General features: G+C 40.2%; 1 protein-coding gene across 1 annotated transcript in view; it reads right to left on the reverse strand.

The window, feature by feature from the left end:
* Positions 1 to 5,771, reverse strand: part of boc (BOC cell adhesion associated, oncogene regulated) — a 36,432-nt gene extending 30,661 nt beyond the window's left edge. The window contains exon 1 of the mRNA XM_047349758.1: positions 5,548 to 5,771. The gene's annotated coding sequence lies outside the window, so the exon portion shown is untranslated. The remainder of the gene's footprint in view (positions 1 to 5,547) is intronic.
* Positions 5,772 to 13,339: the final 7,568 nt, after the last annotated feature.

Consider the following 13,339-nt stretch of genomic DNA (forward strand, 5'->3'; position numbering starts at 1 on the left):
TTCCCCCTTGCATGTTTTTTTATAATTATTTTCTTTGTTTCTGGAGAAAGGAAAACAATGTGCAGTTCATATTCCTCCAGGACTGCTTGCTGTCAGACAGGCCAACCTACTAAAAATGAGATAAATTTCCCCTAATGCACGCAACTGCAAGGCTTATAGTGTGTGAGTGCAAACCTCAGGCCTCTGTGCAAATGATCTATTAGAGTGTCTGGGTTGCTTTTGGCTCATTATAACCCCCCCCCTCCAATCTTTGTCCAAATATCTGCTTTGCACACACTGAATTATTTGTCTACACACAGAGAGAGCTTTCTTAGTGGAGTCTGGAGTTGATCAATGATCTAACGATGCAAACACAGCACTTGGAAACTGTGTGTTTGCCTGTTTGTGTGTAGAGAGAGGCCGGAGTACGGCTGGAATAACTTCATTATCCAACCAAGAACACCTTAAGTTTTGCTTTGGGTAGTGGAACAAATCAAGTTAACTGGCTCTAAAGGTTTTGGATAAGCTCCATTAAGATGTTAATTCACGGGCGATTTAGAGATGCACCGAACGAGGTTTTATTGTCGATTTCCGAACAGCATTTTGTAAAGTTCTAAACTGCTGACACTGATTTTAGTTGGCTCAGATTTTTCTTTAAAAGCTAGAAATAACAGTAAAATGTTTTTTCTATTTTACACATAGATTGAAAACTATCCAAACAGTAATATTTTTACAGGAAGCCTTGATTTTCTAAAAAGTAGCCCAAAGTTGTGTCTCCCTTTGCTTCACAGGAAATCTATAAATAAAGTAAAATCCTGTAGGTAGAGAGAAGCATTTATAGATTAAACCTAAGTAAAAAGAACAGGCAGAGCTCACATTTTTCTTTAGGTAAATGGAAATGCAACATGGACTGAATTTATATAGCGGTTTTCCAGTCATATCGACCACTCTAAGCGGTTTACACTAGAGCCTCATTCAGCCAAACTCACACGTTCATTAACTGATACCCAGATCGGTAGACAACTTGAGGTTAAGTGTCTTGCCCAGGAAGACATCAACATGTGACAGAAGGAAGTTTGAATCGAACCCACAAATGTCGGACTGCAGGACAACTACTCTCCCCACTGAGCCACAGTTGCCTCTGTTCATTTAGGCTATCTTTAAACAGGGGGTGAGATTTCATCAGATAACAGGAAGCTGAACACTGTATAGCAAACCTGCTCAGAAAAGTCATCTTCCATCTGTGCAACAATATGTGGAGTTCTGGAAACTTTTTAGACATCTCACAGTCGACCAATCTGCAGGGATAACTGATTCCTAACCTTCTTTAATGACATGCTCTTCATTCTCTGACCACCTTAGATAATTATGTTGACAACAGCATAAAAAGTTAACCTCTCAAACTGTGTTCAAAGTTTCACCGTCACCATTTCCTCCTTTTTCACATCACATTTCTCCATCTCCTCCTCTGTTGCCCTGACTGGCAGTGAGGATCAAGAGAAGAGAGGTATGCGGGGGGGGGGGGGGTTGTGGACTCTCGGCCACCTGCCAGTCCAGGTGTCCCTCTTACCCTCTTAGGTTATCCGATGTCCGACTGGACACAGGAATGGTTTCATGGGGGCCCGACCCCCCAATCTGTCAGCGCTGCAGGGACTAATGCACCGTATGTCAACAGGCCAATAATGTGATCAGCGGAGGATGAAGTAGCCTTATTTGGTGATGCGTTCATGAAAAACACATCAACTCAGAAAGAATGAAGCTGTTGCTAAAATTGTTTTCTATTCTCACTCAAAGTCTTGGGATCTTCTTTTAATGTTTTAATCTCAAAGCAACCACACAGGTGAGGGCAGCTGTGGATCAAAACAGCAAGTGATACATTCCAATGCAAAGAGATGGCCTTGATTGGCTGACACATGTGCAGCAAAGGCCCACAGATTCTGTCTGCAGGCTGTTGTGACTGCATAAGCATACTCGTTGTCAGAAAGATGAAAGTATGCCCTCAGGAAGGATTTTTTTCCCCCCTCTTTCTTTTGTCAATTATTGCCAATGTCACACCCACTAGGAATAACAACGCAGCTTTCCAGCACCGGAGTCCAAACTGCTGCGTGCCAAACATGGGATCCAAGCACTAACAGCAGACCTTCTGGTCCCGCCGACTGTTTCTTATCTGAAAAACAATCTTAAAACACAGACATTACAGACTTTGATTTTCATCCAGATGTGGAAGCACACAGGACAAGTTGAATCCACTTGTTTCTTTAGTGAGGTAAAGTGGGTTACTTCACTCCAAGATCTATGATCCATGTGAAAACTCTGCTCCTCCAAATGAAAACTACCTCGAAAGAAACAATAAAATTGTGGACAACTTGCAGCTTTTGTCACCGCTCAAGATCAATGAAATTTAGTTTCATGGCTCTGAGGGTCAGGAATATTCATCTCTTATTTTAATTAACAGAACCGTCGCAATCTTCACAAATCTCCCATCTGTTTTTGGCTCATATTCATTCCTGAACCTAATGTGGGATTTCAATGTTTTAGTATCCATTTAAGAGGAGGAATGGGTCAGTTACTGAGATCAAGGTAGATCAAGGTTTCAGGCAGTTGAAGAACTGCTCAAATTTGAGCACTGTCAGATCAGAGTGACATCACACTTGTCCTACCCCAGTTTGTTGCTGAACACTGCTGGCCAGCTGACCGAAAGAAGGCTTCCTACCATTTTCCGCCAACAGCAAAAAAGAAATTTGGCTAAAGATTTCCTGTGGTGAAAAACACAGACAGTCAATGTGTTAAAATTAAAGGAGCACCAACTGCTGCAGGAAAACTATGCAGTGTGTCAAACTGCCGACATATGGTGCTGTGGCTCGCCATCCTTTCAGGAGTGGCACAGGTAGTTGAGAATCTTAATAACTTTGAACAAATATGACATAGAAATTGAGATTAATATTCTCTGGTTTAACGACTCCAATGTATTTTTGAAGCATTAACTCCACTGAATTTCCACAACAGGGTTTTATTCAGTGCGCAATTGATCTGCAAACCCCATTTTATGGTTTTAAGTGGGCCATTTGTTTGGCATTTCCCCATTAATACAGAAAATCAAATAAAGTATCCCTTGAAAAATAAAGTATTATTTAGTTTGGAGTCAGGGCCTAAATGGATCTAAAGCAGTCTAACTACCAAGCCAATCTGCTTGTTTTATTTACAGCAGTTAGATGCTTTTACAATTGCTAATTTTGAACCTAAAACTGAGAGACCATAACATTTTTACTTCAGATCATCACACCCATGAGAATCTCATACCAGCCCCTTTCCATTTAGAGCTGCTTTAGCTCATTTTTGAAACCACATTTAAAGAGTTAGATTCCTATCATCCAGCCTGGACTGGATTGTAGGAAATTCTGGGTTAAAAGCTCACTACAATGCCAAACTACTACTTTCCATTTCCTGATAGCCATCGACCATTGCTTGAGTAAAAACAGACGGAAAATGAACAGATTCTCTGAACTCGATATGATTAGGTCACAAACGGCTCATGAAGAGCAGCATTTAATTCTCGTATTGGGGATATATTTATGAAAATATTTGACAGCATTGCTCGAAATGGTTGGAACAACTGGAAAAAACAAACCTTTGTTGAGTTGGTCAACATTAATAAGTCACGTGTTGCTTTAGTAACCAAAAAACCCTTTAAATCATCATAATAACTCTACTTTTGCATTGGCTTGGGAGGTGCCATGGGGCTGGGGTTGATTAGGAGCTCATGACGCTCCTTCTACTTAATCAAAAAGACCGAAGTAGTGTGAGAAAACAGGCAGATATTCAGACTGGAATTATTTAGTTCCAACTTTGATCCGCCCGCCTGTCAAAGATGATCAGCAAAAACAACAAGAACCCGACGACTGAACAACAAGGCCCCCTTCTTTTTACTGAGACCAATTAATTCGCTTATAGGCCCGGCGCCTAATTGGGGGAGGCCAGACCATTCGTTTCGACTTTTAATCCAAGTGACACTGATTCAGCGGGAACAATCGGGCCCTCTTGTCCGATGCCATGTCCGTCACTGAATTACAGAGGTCCCCTCCATGTAAAGAGGCGGCGGAGGCTCAATGTAATCCAAATCACAAAACGACACCTGGGGTTGGAAACTTGAGCCCCTGCGGCTGTTCCAGCAGGCCTTCTCCACCTCCTGCTTATCCTGGCCAAGACTCATTAGCAGCCTGGAGGACTGACAAACATTTTTCTCATTAAATCAGACCTGAATGAGAGGATGATAGCAGGACAGACTCTATTGACAGCACCTACATTCCAGTAAGACAGCTCCAGCAGCTGCCAGTTTATTAGGAGCTTTTAATGGGGTCATTCTAACACCAGGACTTTAGGATGGTGGTTGGGGGGACGTGTACTCAGGTGGGCCTGTTTTAGTATAAGGGCAGGGTACCAACCGATAGAGACTAAACTGCTAAAAACACCCTATAAGACAAATATGCGTAAGTTTTCTAGGTTTATAAAAAGGGCTGCTATGCATTTCTCATGTCAAAATGCCACTCTTTTCCTTACTCAAATTAATCACGGTCCTCTCAGGACTGTTTCAGACTATTTTAAAGCATAAATACAATAGTTCCCCTTTGGAGTAATGGGACAAACTTGTAAAATAGTTTGGATTTAAACATGGAACCTGGAAATACTGGTTGAAAAGTTAACTGTAAGGAAGGGGATGGATGGATGGATGAACAAATAGATAAGTACAGGTTATAGACAGCTGGATAGGGAGAAATGTTTGTAAATACAAATGTTTTTCATTTTCCATACTTATCCATACCTTGAAAACAAACCAAATCCACAAAATGTTGCTCTTTTTCTGACTTCTTGGAACCCTGACATTCATTTTCTGAGCTTTCTGCGACAGGTAGGCATTATAAAACGAGCTCCTTCATGCTCAGCACCCCGCTCCCTTTGGATGTTATGGGGGTAATTGCGGCTCAGCTCCCATGTCTCGCTTTGCCTTACCCTATGGGAACGACTATAGGCTGCGGCCTGCAAACCTCCACACATTTCCCCAACAAGAAAAAGCACTAATGGGTATTAAAAACACCGCTACGTGTCACACCGGGATCATAGCTCTCCTTTAACATGCATTGTGCTGGAATACATCGCGGATACGGGCAGGAGTTTCGAGGAAAAGTTTGGATAACTGCAGCGCAGGCTTATCCGTCCAATCAACAACAAGCTAAGCCCTTCAACAAAGTTAATTCCACTTATAATAATCAAATCTGACACAGAGGAACACATCGTACACAAAGATCCAAACACCAACAGTGTTATTAAAGACAGTTTAGGGAAGGTTTACGTGATTTTACACCAGATCAAAACAAAACAAATGCGGCTATCAAAGCAGAACTTTATGATCTAGAAAGCTGTAAACGTTTCTCGGTGCATATAGAAGCAGAAAGCACTGTAACAAGTGGAAACACGGACTAAAGTTGATGGATGTATTGATAAATTAGTAATAGATGTTCCAAGGCAGCGTTGCGCCACTGCAGCGAGGACCGCATGAAGGCATAAACTCACCAGATCTGGTTGTAACTTTGCGGTTCTCACGATGCTTCTTCTGGCTTCTCTGAGTTGTAGCTCTCCCTCAAAAAAAAAAAAATATATATATATATATATAGACACTTTTCGCTTTTCTTTTTCTTCCTTTCTAAAGCTTCGCTGCTTTAGTAATTTACTGCGATGCCACCGACATTTTCTTCTTTCGGCTCCCCAAGTTCTCACATTGAAAGGCCGTTTTTGGATGACTGAGCTTTCAAACAATTCCTCCCTTTAGGAACGCCTTTTCGGGTCCTCCCACTTCCCAAGGAAGGAGGAGGGATCTGAACAATGGGGACTGGCTCTCAAACAAAAAAAATTTTAAAAATCCCAGGGCTGGGTACCGCACTGTCGTTTTTCCAGCAGTTTCACCATACATGAAGGCTTTCAAAAGACTATGCCTGGAACTGGAACCTAGAGAATCTTGTGTATATTCATAGAAACATGAAACTCTAAAAATTTAATTTGTGGTTTAGTAAGTTCTGGATGGGAGAAGAGCGCCCCCATCCCCCTTCTCCCCACTGTTTCTCCCCCGATTTGGTATTCCATGATCCCCTCCGAGTTTGCATTGACCCCCTTCCATTGAGGCCTGCAGGCCCTCAGGCGCAGCTGTGTACTGTGCTGTCCTGGTGTTGTGTTGTTGTGGTCCGGACCACTCACAGCACACTGATCACAGCCTGAACCCCCCCCCCACCCCCACCCCTGCTCACACTGGAGATCTCTTCCACACTTCAGTCAGCACGCTTTAAATGAATGCTTCAGTTCATTAATAACTGGGTATTCATAGATCACAGGGTTTGCTAGTGGGGTGTGTTGGTAGGAGGAATGGAGGATTCTTGACCTCCTTGCATCCTCCTTGGAACCAGAAATCAGATTTTCTAAGATTCTTTTTGGAAATACAACAGGAATCCAACCTAAATTCAGAATTCCAACTGGGAAAGTTGAGCCTTGACAAGCACTCCTGCGCTCAGCATCCAAAAAAGCTGCTATGTATATGAAATATAATGAATGTTACAGCAAATAAACTATTTAAGAGCATTTGTGACATTTTCATTAAACTAGGCACATGGTTGCTATTTGTCAATATTAGTTATCTTTGCTGGCACAATCAGGATATCATGCTGAATATGATTGATTGATACATCTGCGCAAATAACAGCCTGATGCAAAATTTAGTTTAGGCAGTTGGTACAGTTAGTAGCCTCAACCAACCTAACCTAAAATAGTCACATGGATGTTGTTCAGCTAGGAAAAGAGTGACAATCTTCACAATGGTGTCTTGTAAAATGGTAAATGTTTAATATATGCTAATATAGCGTTGAATCCCATGGATATGACCAGTTTTCAGGATGAGTTGTTTCAAACAACTAAATCAGTTCATGCATTCTGGGCTTTTCTTCACTTTTCTACCAACAAATCTTTCTACTGCAGGTAAGGAAACTAATACTGACAGAAATGCTGTGTTGGATTTGTCTTGAAGTTGGAGCTTGGATCTGAGCTGAGTGTATTCTAGTTGCAATTCGGAAAACTTGTGGGATTTGTGAATTAGTGTGGTGCTAACTACTTTCGTCAAAAAAAGCCTATATATAATGATTTAATTCTGTCGATTTTAACACCAACACAAAACATGTTTTCAAAAAGCAGTTTGTAATGCATCACAAACTGCTAGAAGAGCTAATAAATGTTTTATACCTGCAACATAAATTCCATTATGTTTTATATGCACAGAATCAATTTTGGATGTTTAACTCGGGGCTCTACATTTCCCAGTAAGAATTTAAACATTAATTAGCATTCTTCTTGCATTTCCAACTGGGAACTTCTTAGAATAACAGAACAAACAGCTAGCATTAGCTTGTGCTTACTACTTACCAGTTAAAAGGCTAATGTCATTTTAAGTGAACAAACTTGTTTTCTAGGTTGAATTAAAGCCATGAACACACCTTAATATTATTATTCTACAGCACAATTTTACCATTTAATAATTTTTCATATCATCCTGAGGAAGAGTTTCAGTGATGTCTGATCACGTTTCTTTTCTAATTAGAAGCTTGTGGAGAAGGATGAGGCCCTTTCAACCAACCACTCAAATTTTTTGCTGTATAGGCAACTGTAGCTCAGGTGGTAGGAGTTCGTCCCATAACTGGCAGGTTGCTGGTTTGAACCCCTGGTCAGAGATATGTGTTAATGACTTTAGTTCATGCTCTGTCCGTCTCAGTCGTGTCCTTGGGAAAGACACTTCACCTGCCTTGCCTGCTGATAGTGGTCGTAGGGCCCGGTGGCGCCGATTGTGTGGCAGCCTAACTATTGTCAGTCTGCCTCAGGGCAGCTGTGGCTACCTTATAGCTTACCTCTGTCAGTGTGTGAATGGGTGGATGACTGATTGTAGTGTAAAGCACTTTGGTGTCTCTGTGGACTTGATAAAAGCGCCATACAAGTGCAGGCCATTTACCATTTACCATGTAGACATGCAAAGAAGTTGTTGCCTTCTGTCTAAACAATGGGAAATTGTGGTTGAAGAGTGAAAGATGAAGACATGTCCACATTTAATTAACTATTGATGAAAATACATTTGAAAAGAGGCAGCAATCAATTGGGCAAACCAAGTGTTACTTTTAACGTCTCTGTAAGGCCTAATTTGGATAGGATCTATTTGCTTAAACGTCCTATTTACAACTTTTTTTTTAGGGTAAAAAAAAACAAGAAGTAGTCCAACCTTTTATAGCCATAGGAAATATGTGCGTACAAACTGGTTCCCAATGTTTGGTTTAAACCATCCCATTTCTGTGTCAACAGTATAATTTGTGTGTGAAGTTATGTTTCTTAAGCTATTTTCAGCTGATAAGTATCTTCTAAAAATTTCAGCGTCAACATATTACCAAGTAGTGACTGATTGTGGTCTTTTTCCACTGTTGTGCTGCAGTTTTCCAGCTCTCTACAGGCTCTGCCAATGTTTTGGTGTTGCTTTCAAGCAGGACTGGGTTCCTCACACTAGCGCCACCTTGCACCAGGCTAAGGAGTGTATAGAGGAGTGAAAAAAGCGGGGACTCCCCACTCTGATTTACAAAAAAGAAAACCTCATACCCCCCCAATCTATCCATGCTGGGCAGGATGAATTAACCCAGGGACAAAAGGCTTTGTGGGTTGGCCATGAAAGGGCCATTAACCATACTGCATCCCCCTGAGGCCCTGCCTGCAGGACACCGCCTCCCAGAATGCCTCTCTCTCAGCAGGCCGCAATCCCAGCATGCACTGCTCCCCTTCAGCACTAAACTCTGTTGCCCTAGAGCTGCACTAAAGAGCCTTGCACAGATTGTCATGTAGATGATTATAAATGCTGTTATGAAAGTGATAGAGAGTGAGATGGGTGTCAGCAGAGTGTGAGCATGTGGTGTGATTTGTGCATCTTCCCAACAAAGACCCTGATTTAGATGGAGTGAGGATCACTGGGTGAGGTTAGTTTTCTGTCAGGTGGGAATTCATCCACTCTGCCTCCATTAAATAGGTACATTGTTTATCATTGTGTGTGTGTGTGTGTGTGTGAGAGTAGTAGCAGTGATCTCTCCTACAGGGTCTTCAATGCGTAACATTATCCCCTCTTCAACCATCGTCACCCTATTGTTTAACTGGGCCCCATGACAACGGCCTGCTCTCTCCCTTGGTCTCTGTATCTGCTGACCTCAGCAGCTGTGTAACTTCCTCACTGAGACAAAAACAGAATGCTCATGCCGCTCCAGAACGCGGTGGTGCAAAAGTGTGTAGAATCAGCACACTTTTACTCCTAAGATCATAAATTAAGACGCTTTACAACATCTTTGCTCTGCAGTTAATAATTGTGGTATTTTCTTTTAGATACTCAAATGGAGAACATAGGAAAGCTGCAGAGGTGAGAGCTGCAGCTACAGAATGTTCTGGCAAAACAAATAAAATTATGTCATAACAGAAGAGCCTATATGTCCATATATACTGTGTCCTGAAAAAGTATTCATCCCTCTTGAGATTTTTCTGCATTTTCTCACTGCGCAACCAGAATCAGAGCAGCTTATTAGGATTTTATGTGAAGCGCAACACAAAGTAGTGCATCCTTGTGGAAGAAAAAGGAAAACAATGCTTTCACACCTGGCCTGGTTTTTATTTAGCTGTGACACCTTCCTAAAGGTGGCAATCAGCTGAGCTATTGCTGCCAATAACTTCATGTTCTCTATCTACAGATGATACATCTGACACTGTATTTGAGTGTTTACCCTGCTTGTCCTGAGGCAAAAGTACTGAAGATCATTTACTGTCACTAACTTTGTTTTTTAATTCTGTCTTACTACCAGCTCAGAGCTGATTTGTTTAACTGTGTTTATCTCCTAGATGAAGTTGCTAAAGGGCTCATGCTGCCAATAACCTTTTACTTTTTCTTTATCGTAGAAAGTACTCCTGGACCACTGCTTCTGTGTTGTTGTGTTTCTGCTCTGTCTTCTCAAACCAAGGGTTTGATGGCTCCTCAAACTAAGCCAGGTTTTGCTGGAAGTTTCTTCCTGTTTAAGGGGGACTCTCATTTCCACTGTCGCCACATGCATGCTCAATATGAGGTGTTGCTGTAAAGTCAGTGACTTGGTCGCAAAATACTTTTGCAAGAGGAGGAATTATTGCTAAGTCAGTGATGATGCAATTAGATAAAGATAGTATCAGATGGTGAAAATATATAAACTTAAACAAAGTTATGTACTTGACTTTGAATCTGTCTTCGTGATTGGATTTAATTGTTTAATTAAATTATAATAAACCCTCAAGCGGCAACAACAGCGCATATATTGTCTGGTAGTTACCTGAGTGGAGCCTGTTTTATCTGACTCTATGCCTAAAAAAAATCAGGATTTCACTGGGTCAATGCATAAGTATTATATTCCTTTTAAAGAGACATAGATCAGAAAACTGAATAACAGACTGCTATTCAATTTGTTTGAGCACAGTATCAGAAATATATTTGGATTAGAGCAGCCAAATTATAAATTTCACCTTATTAAAATAGAGAGCATGAAACAGATGTAAAACAACGTGGGCAAAACCAGAAATGCTGCATGATTGCTTAGAATGGAAAATAAGAAGTTATATCATATAACATTTAGCATATTGAAAAAAGTCGTATAAAATGTTGTCGATTTGGGGTTGTTTGGTTTTTGCTTTCTGTTTTTTCTTATATTTCCCTCACAGTTATTGAATCATGCTTCTGTTTATTATTTTTCTGGTCATGTTTTAGTCTTGTTCATGTTTTGTCAAGTTTGGTGTTTGGTTCTGGTCATGCTTTAGTTTTTGTTTGTATTCAAAAGTCTCTGTTCTTGCTCCAGCCCCGTTCTGTTCTGTCTGTTAATTATCTTTATCTGGTTCACCTGCTTCAAACTAATCTGTCTCCTAGCTCCACCTGGTTTACTTTCCATATATTCACTCCTGTTCAGTTGTTCTTCGCAGAAACATTATTCAGAAAATGCTCTTGTCCTGTAGTCACGCCACGCCTGTCTCGCCAGCCTGGCCAAGTCTGTTTTTTGCATGTTCTGCCTGCCCATTTGTTGTTTTTGTTCCTGCCTCTTCTTAGAGTGAATTTTTGTTAATTAAATTTTCACTTACCATCATGCTGGCTGATCATCTGCATTCTGGGGTCCTATATCTCGCAAACCTTAACAATAAAATATAAATGGACATGAATATGAATTTATTTCTGGGTGTTTAGATGGTAAACAATGATCATGAACAGTTTTAATCTGTATGAACTAAACTGAAAGTTCATTTTAAGAGTGAAGTAGTACAACACTGACCGCTGTGTTTGTCACAAGTGATTTTAGCATGAGGATGTTGTTGTGATAGGACCAAAGCTGACTTTTCTGAGAAGAAAGGAAACACACTGGGAATATTTGCATATTTATTTAACATATATAAGCTTTTACTATCAAAGCTTGGTATTACAAGGCCCAAGAATGGAGAAGAACAGCTTAAAGAAAACATTTATACACTATGCACAGCATAGAGAATAATCGTGATAAAACTGAGGGTCAGAAGACCACTTTGAGTCTTCTGGCCCTCTTTGAGATTGTTTCAATAACAGGTATGACCTCAGCTTTAGCTTTGTTACAGGTAATGATGTCTTCAGATCTTGCTTTAATTTTGAGATTCAAAACGTAATTTGCAAAATGAAAGAATTACATAATTTCTTAAAGAAAAATACAAATGAAACTTAATAACATATCTTTAAACTAGCACACCTCTGTGGTGGACTGCCAGAGATATTTTCTGGTAAAAAAAAATAAACAAAAAAACCCCAAAACAATCTATAAATTACTCAAGAATCATCTCAGCAGTGGATAAAACAAATATAAATCTTAAAGCACAAATTAGTGCATTAAAAATATCTCAGGGTTACTCACACTCTTTACCTGACATAACATTAAATCTAACTAGGCAATGTGTTGTCTTATTTTATTTTATTCTGTAAATGAACCAGCATGCTGATGCTTGATTAGGCCCTAAATATTATCCACTTGCACTGGTCCACTAAAATTCAACTTATTGACACTAAACTAACAGGCATCCACTCCTAACAAAACCAGGAAACAGCAATAGCTTGAAGGTTGTGAAGTGAGGAAGCAAATCGTTAAATAAACACAAACACATCAGTGGTCACTGCATAGCACAACTCTTCCTGAATGAACACAAAGGTTAGGCATGTTTGGGTTTGTCTTTTTTTCCCCAACTGTTTGAAACTTGATAAAAACGTCAGATTCCCTAGTTGAGCTATTTGAGGTAAAATACAAACACAATAAAAAGGATATAAAAAACAGAAACTATATGACAGATTAGGTGGTGTCAGAAACTCTCCATGAACTCAGTTTTTGCTGCATGCTAGAGCAACAAAAGGAGCTCATGTCATCTGCAAACCACCTCTGTTGTTTAGGTAATATTCGGGTTCCTTAATCATAAATTTATCTGAATGCAAAAAAAGCGAACAAATGCAACGTTACAGTACATAAAACGTACTGTTGCTTTAACCTACAATTTTGCAATGAAAATGTGTGGTTCATTACAACCACATCTTTCATTGTGTTTTTTGGAGAGTTTATGTGATAGACTAACACAAACTGGTGCATAATTGTGAAGTAGACATTTTTTTTATTATTTAACACAAAAATCTAAAAAATATGGTGTGTATTTGTATTTTGCCCCCTCGAATTAACACTTTGTAGAACCACCTTTTGCTGTGATGAAAGCTTCAAGTCTGGATGATGGCTTTACCAGAATTTAGACTGATATTGTTGCCAATGCTTCTTTACAAAACGTCTAAATGGAGAGTCTCTGTGAACATAAATTTTTAAGTCTTGCCACAGAATGTCAGTTGGATTTTGGATTGGACTTTGACTGGACCATTCCAACCCATCATAGCTCTGGCTGAAGGTTCAGATCCATTGTCCTTCTGGAAGCTGAGCCCCAGTTTTAAGTCTTTTGCAGTGTCTATCAGGTTTTCTTCCAGAATTACCCTGCGCTTAGCTCTGATCAATGTCCATGTCCCTGATGAAAAAAAAAAAACCTTACCACAGCTTGATGGTGCCATCACCATAGGAATAGTGTGTTCAGGACGATGTGCAGAATTATTTTTCCACCTCTAATAATGTTGAGCATGTAGACCAAAAAGTTCAGTTTTAGTCTCATCTGAAGAGAGCGCCTTCTCCCACATGTTTGCTGCATCCCCTGCATGGCTGGTGGTAAACTACAACTGGGACATTTTACAGGATTCTTT

This window comes from Girardinichthys multiradiatus, chromosome 21, assembly GCF_021462225.1.
Source record: "Girardinichthys multiradiatus isolate DD_20200921_A chromosome 21, DD_fGirMul_XY1, whole genome shotgun sequence".
In the NCBI taxonomy this organism is placed as follows: Eukaryota; Metazoa; Chordata; class Actinopteri; order Cyprinodontiformes; family Goodeidae; genus Girardinichthys; species Girardinichthys multiradiatus.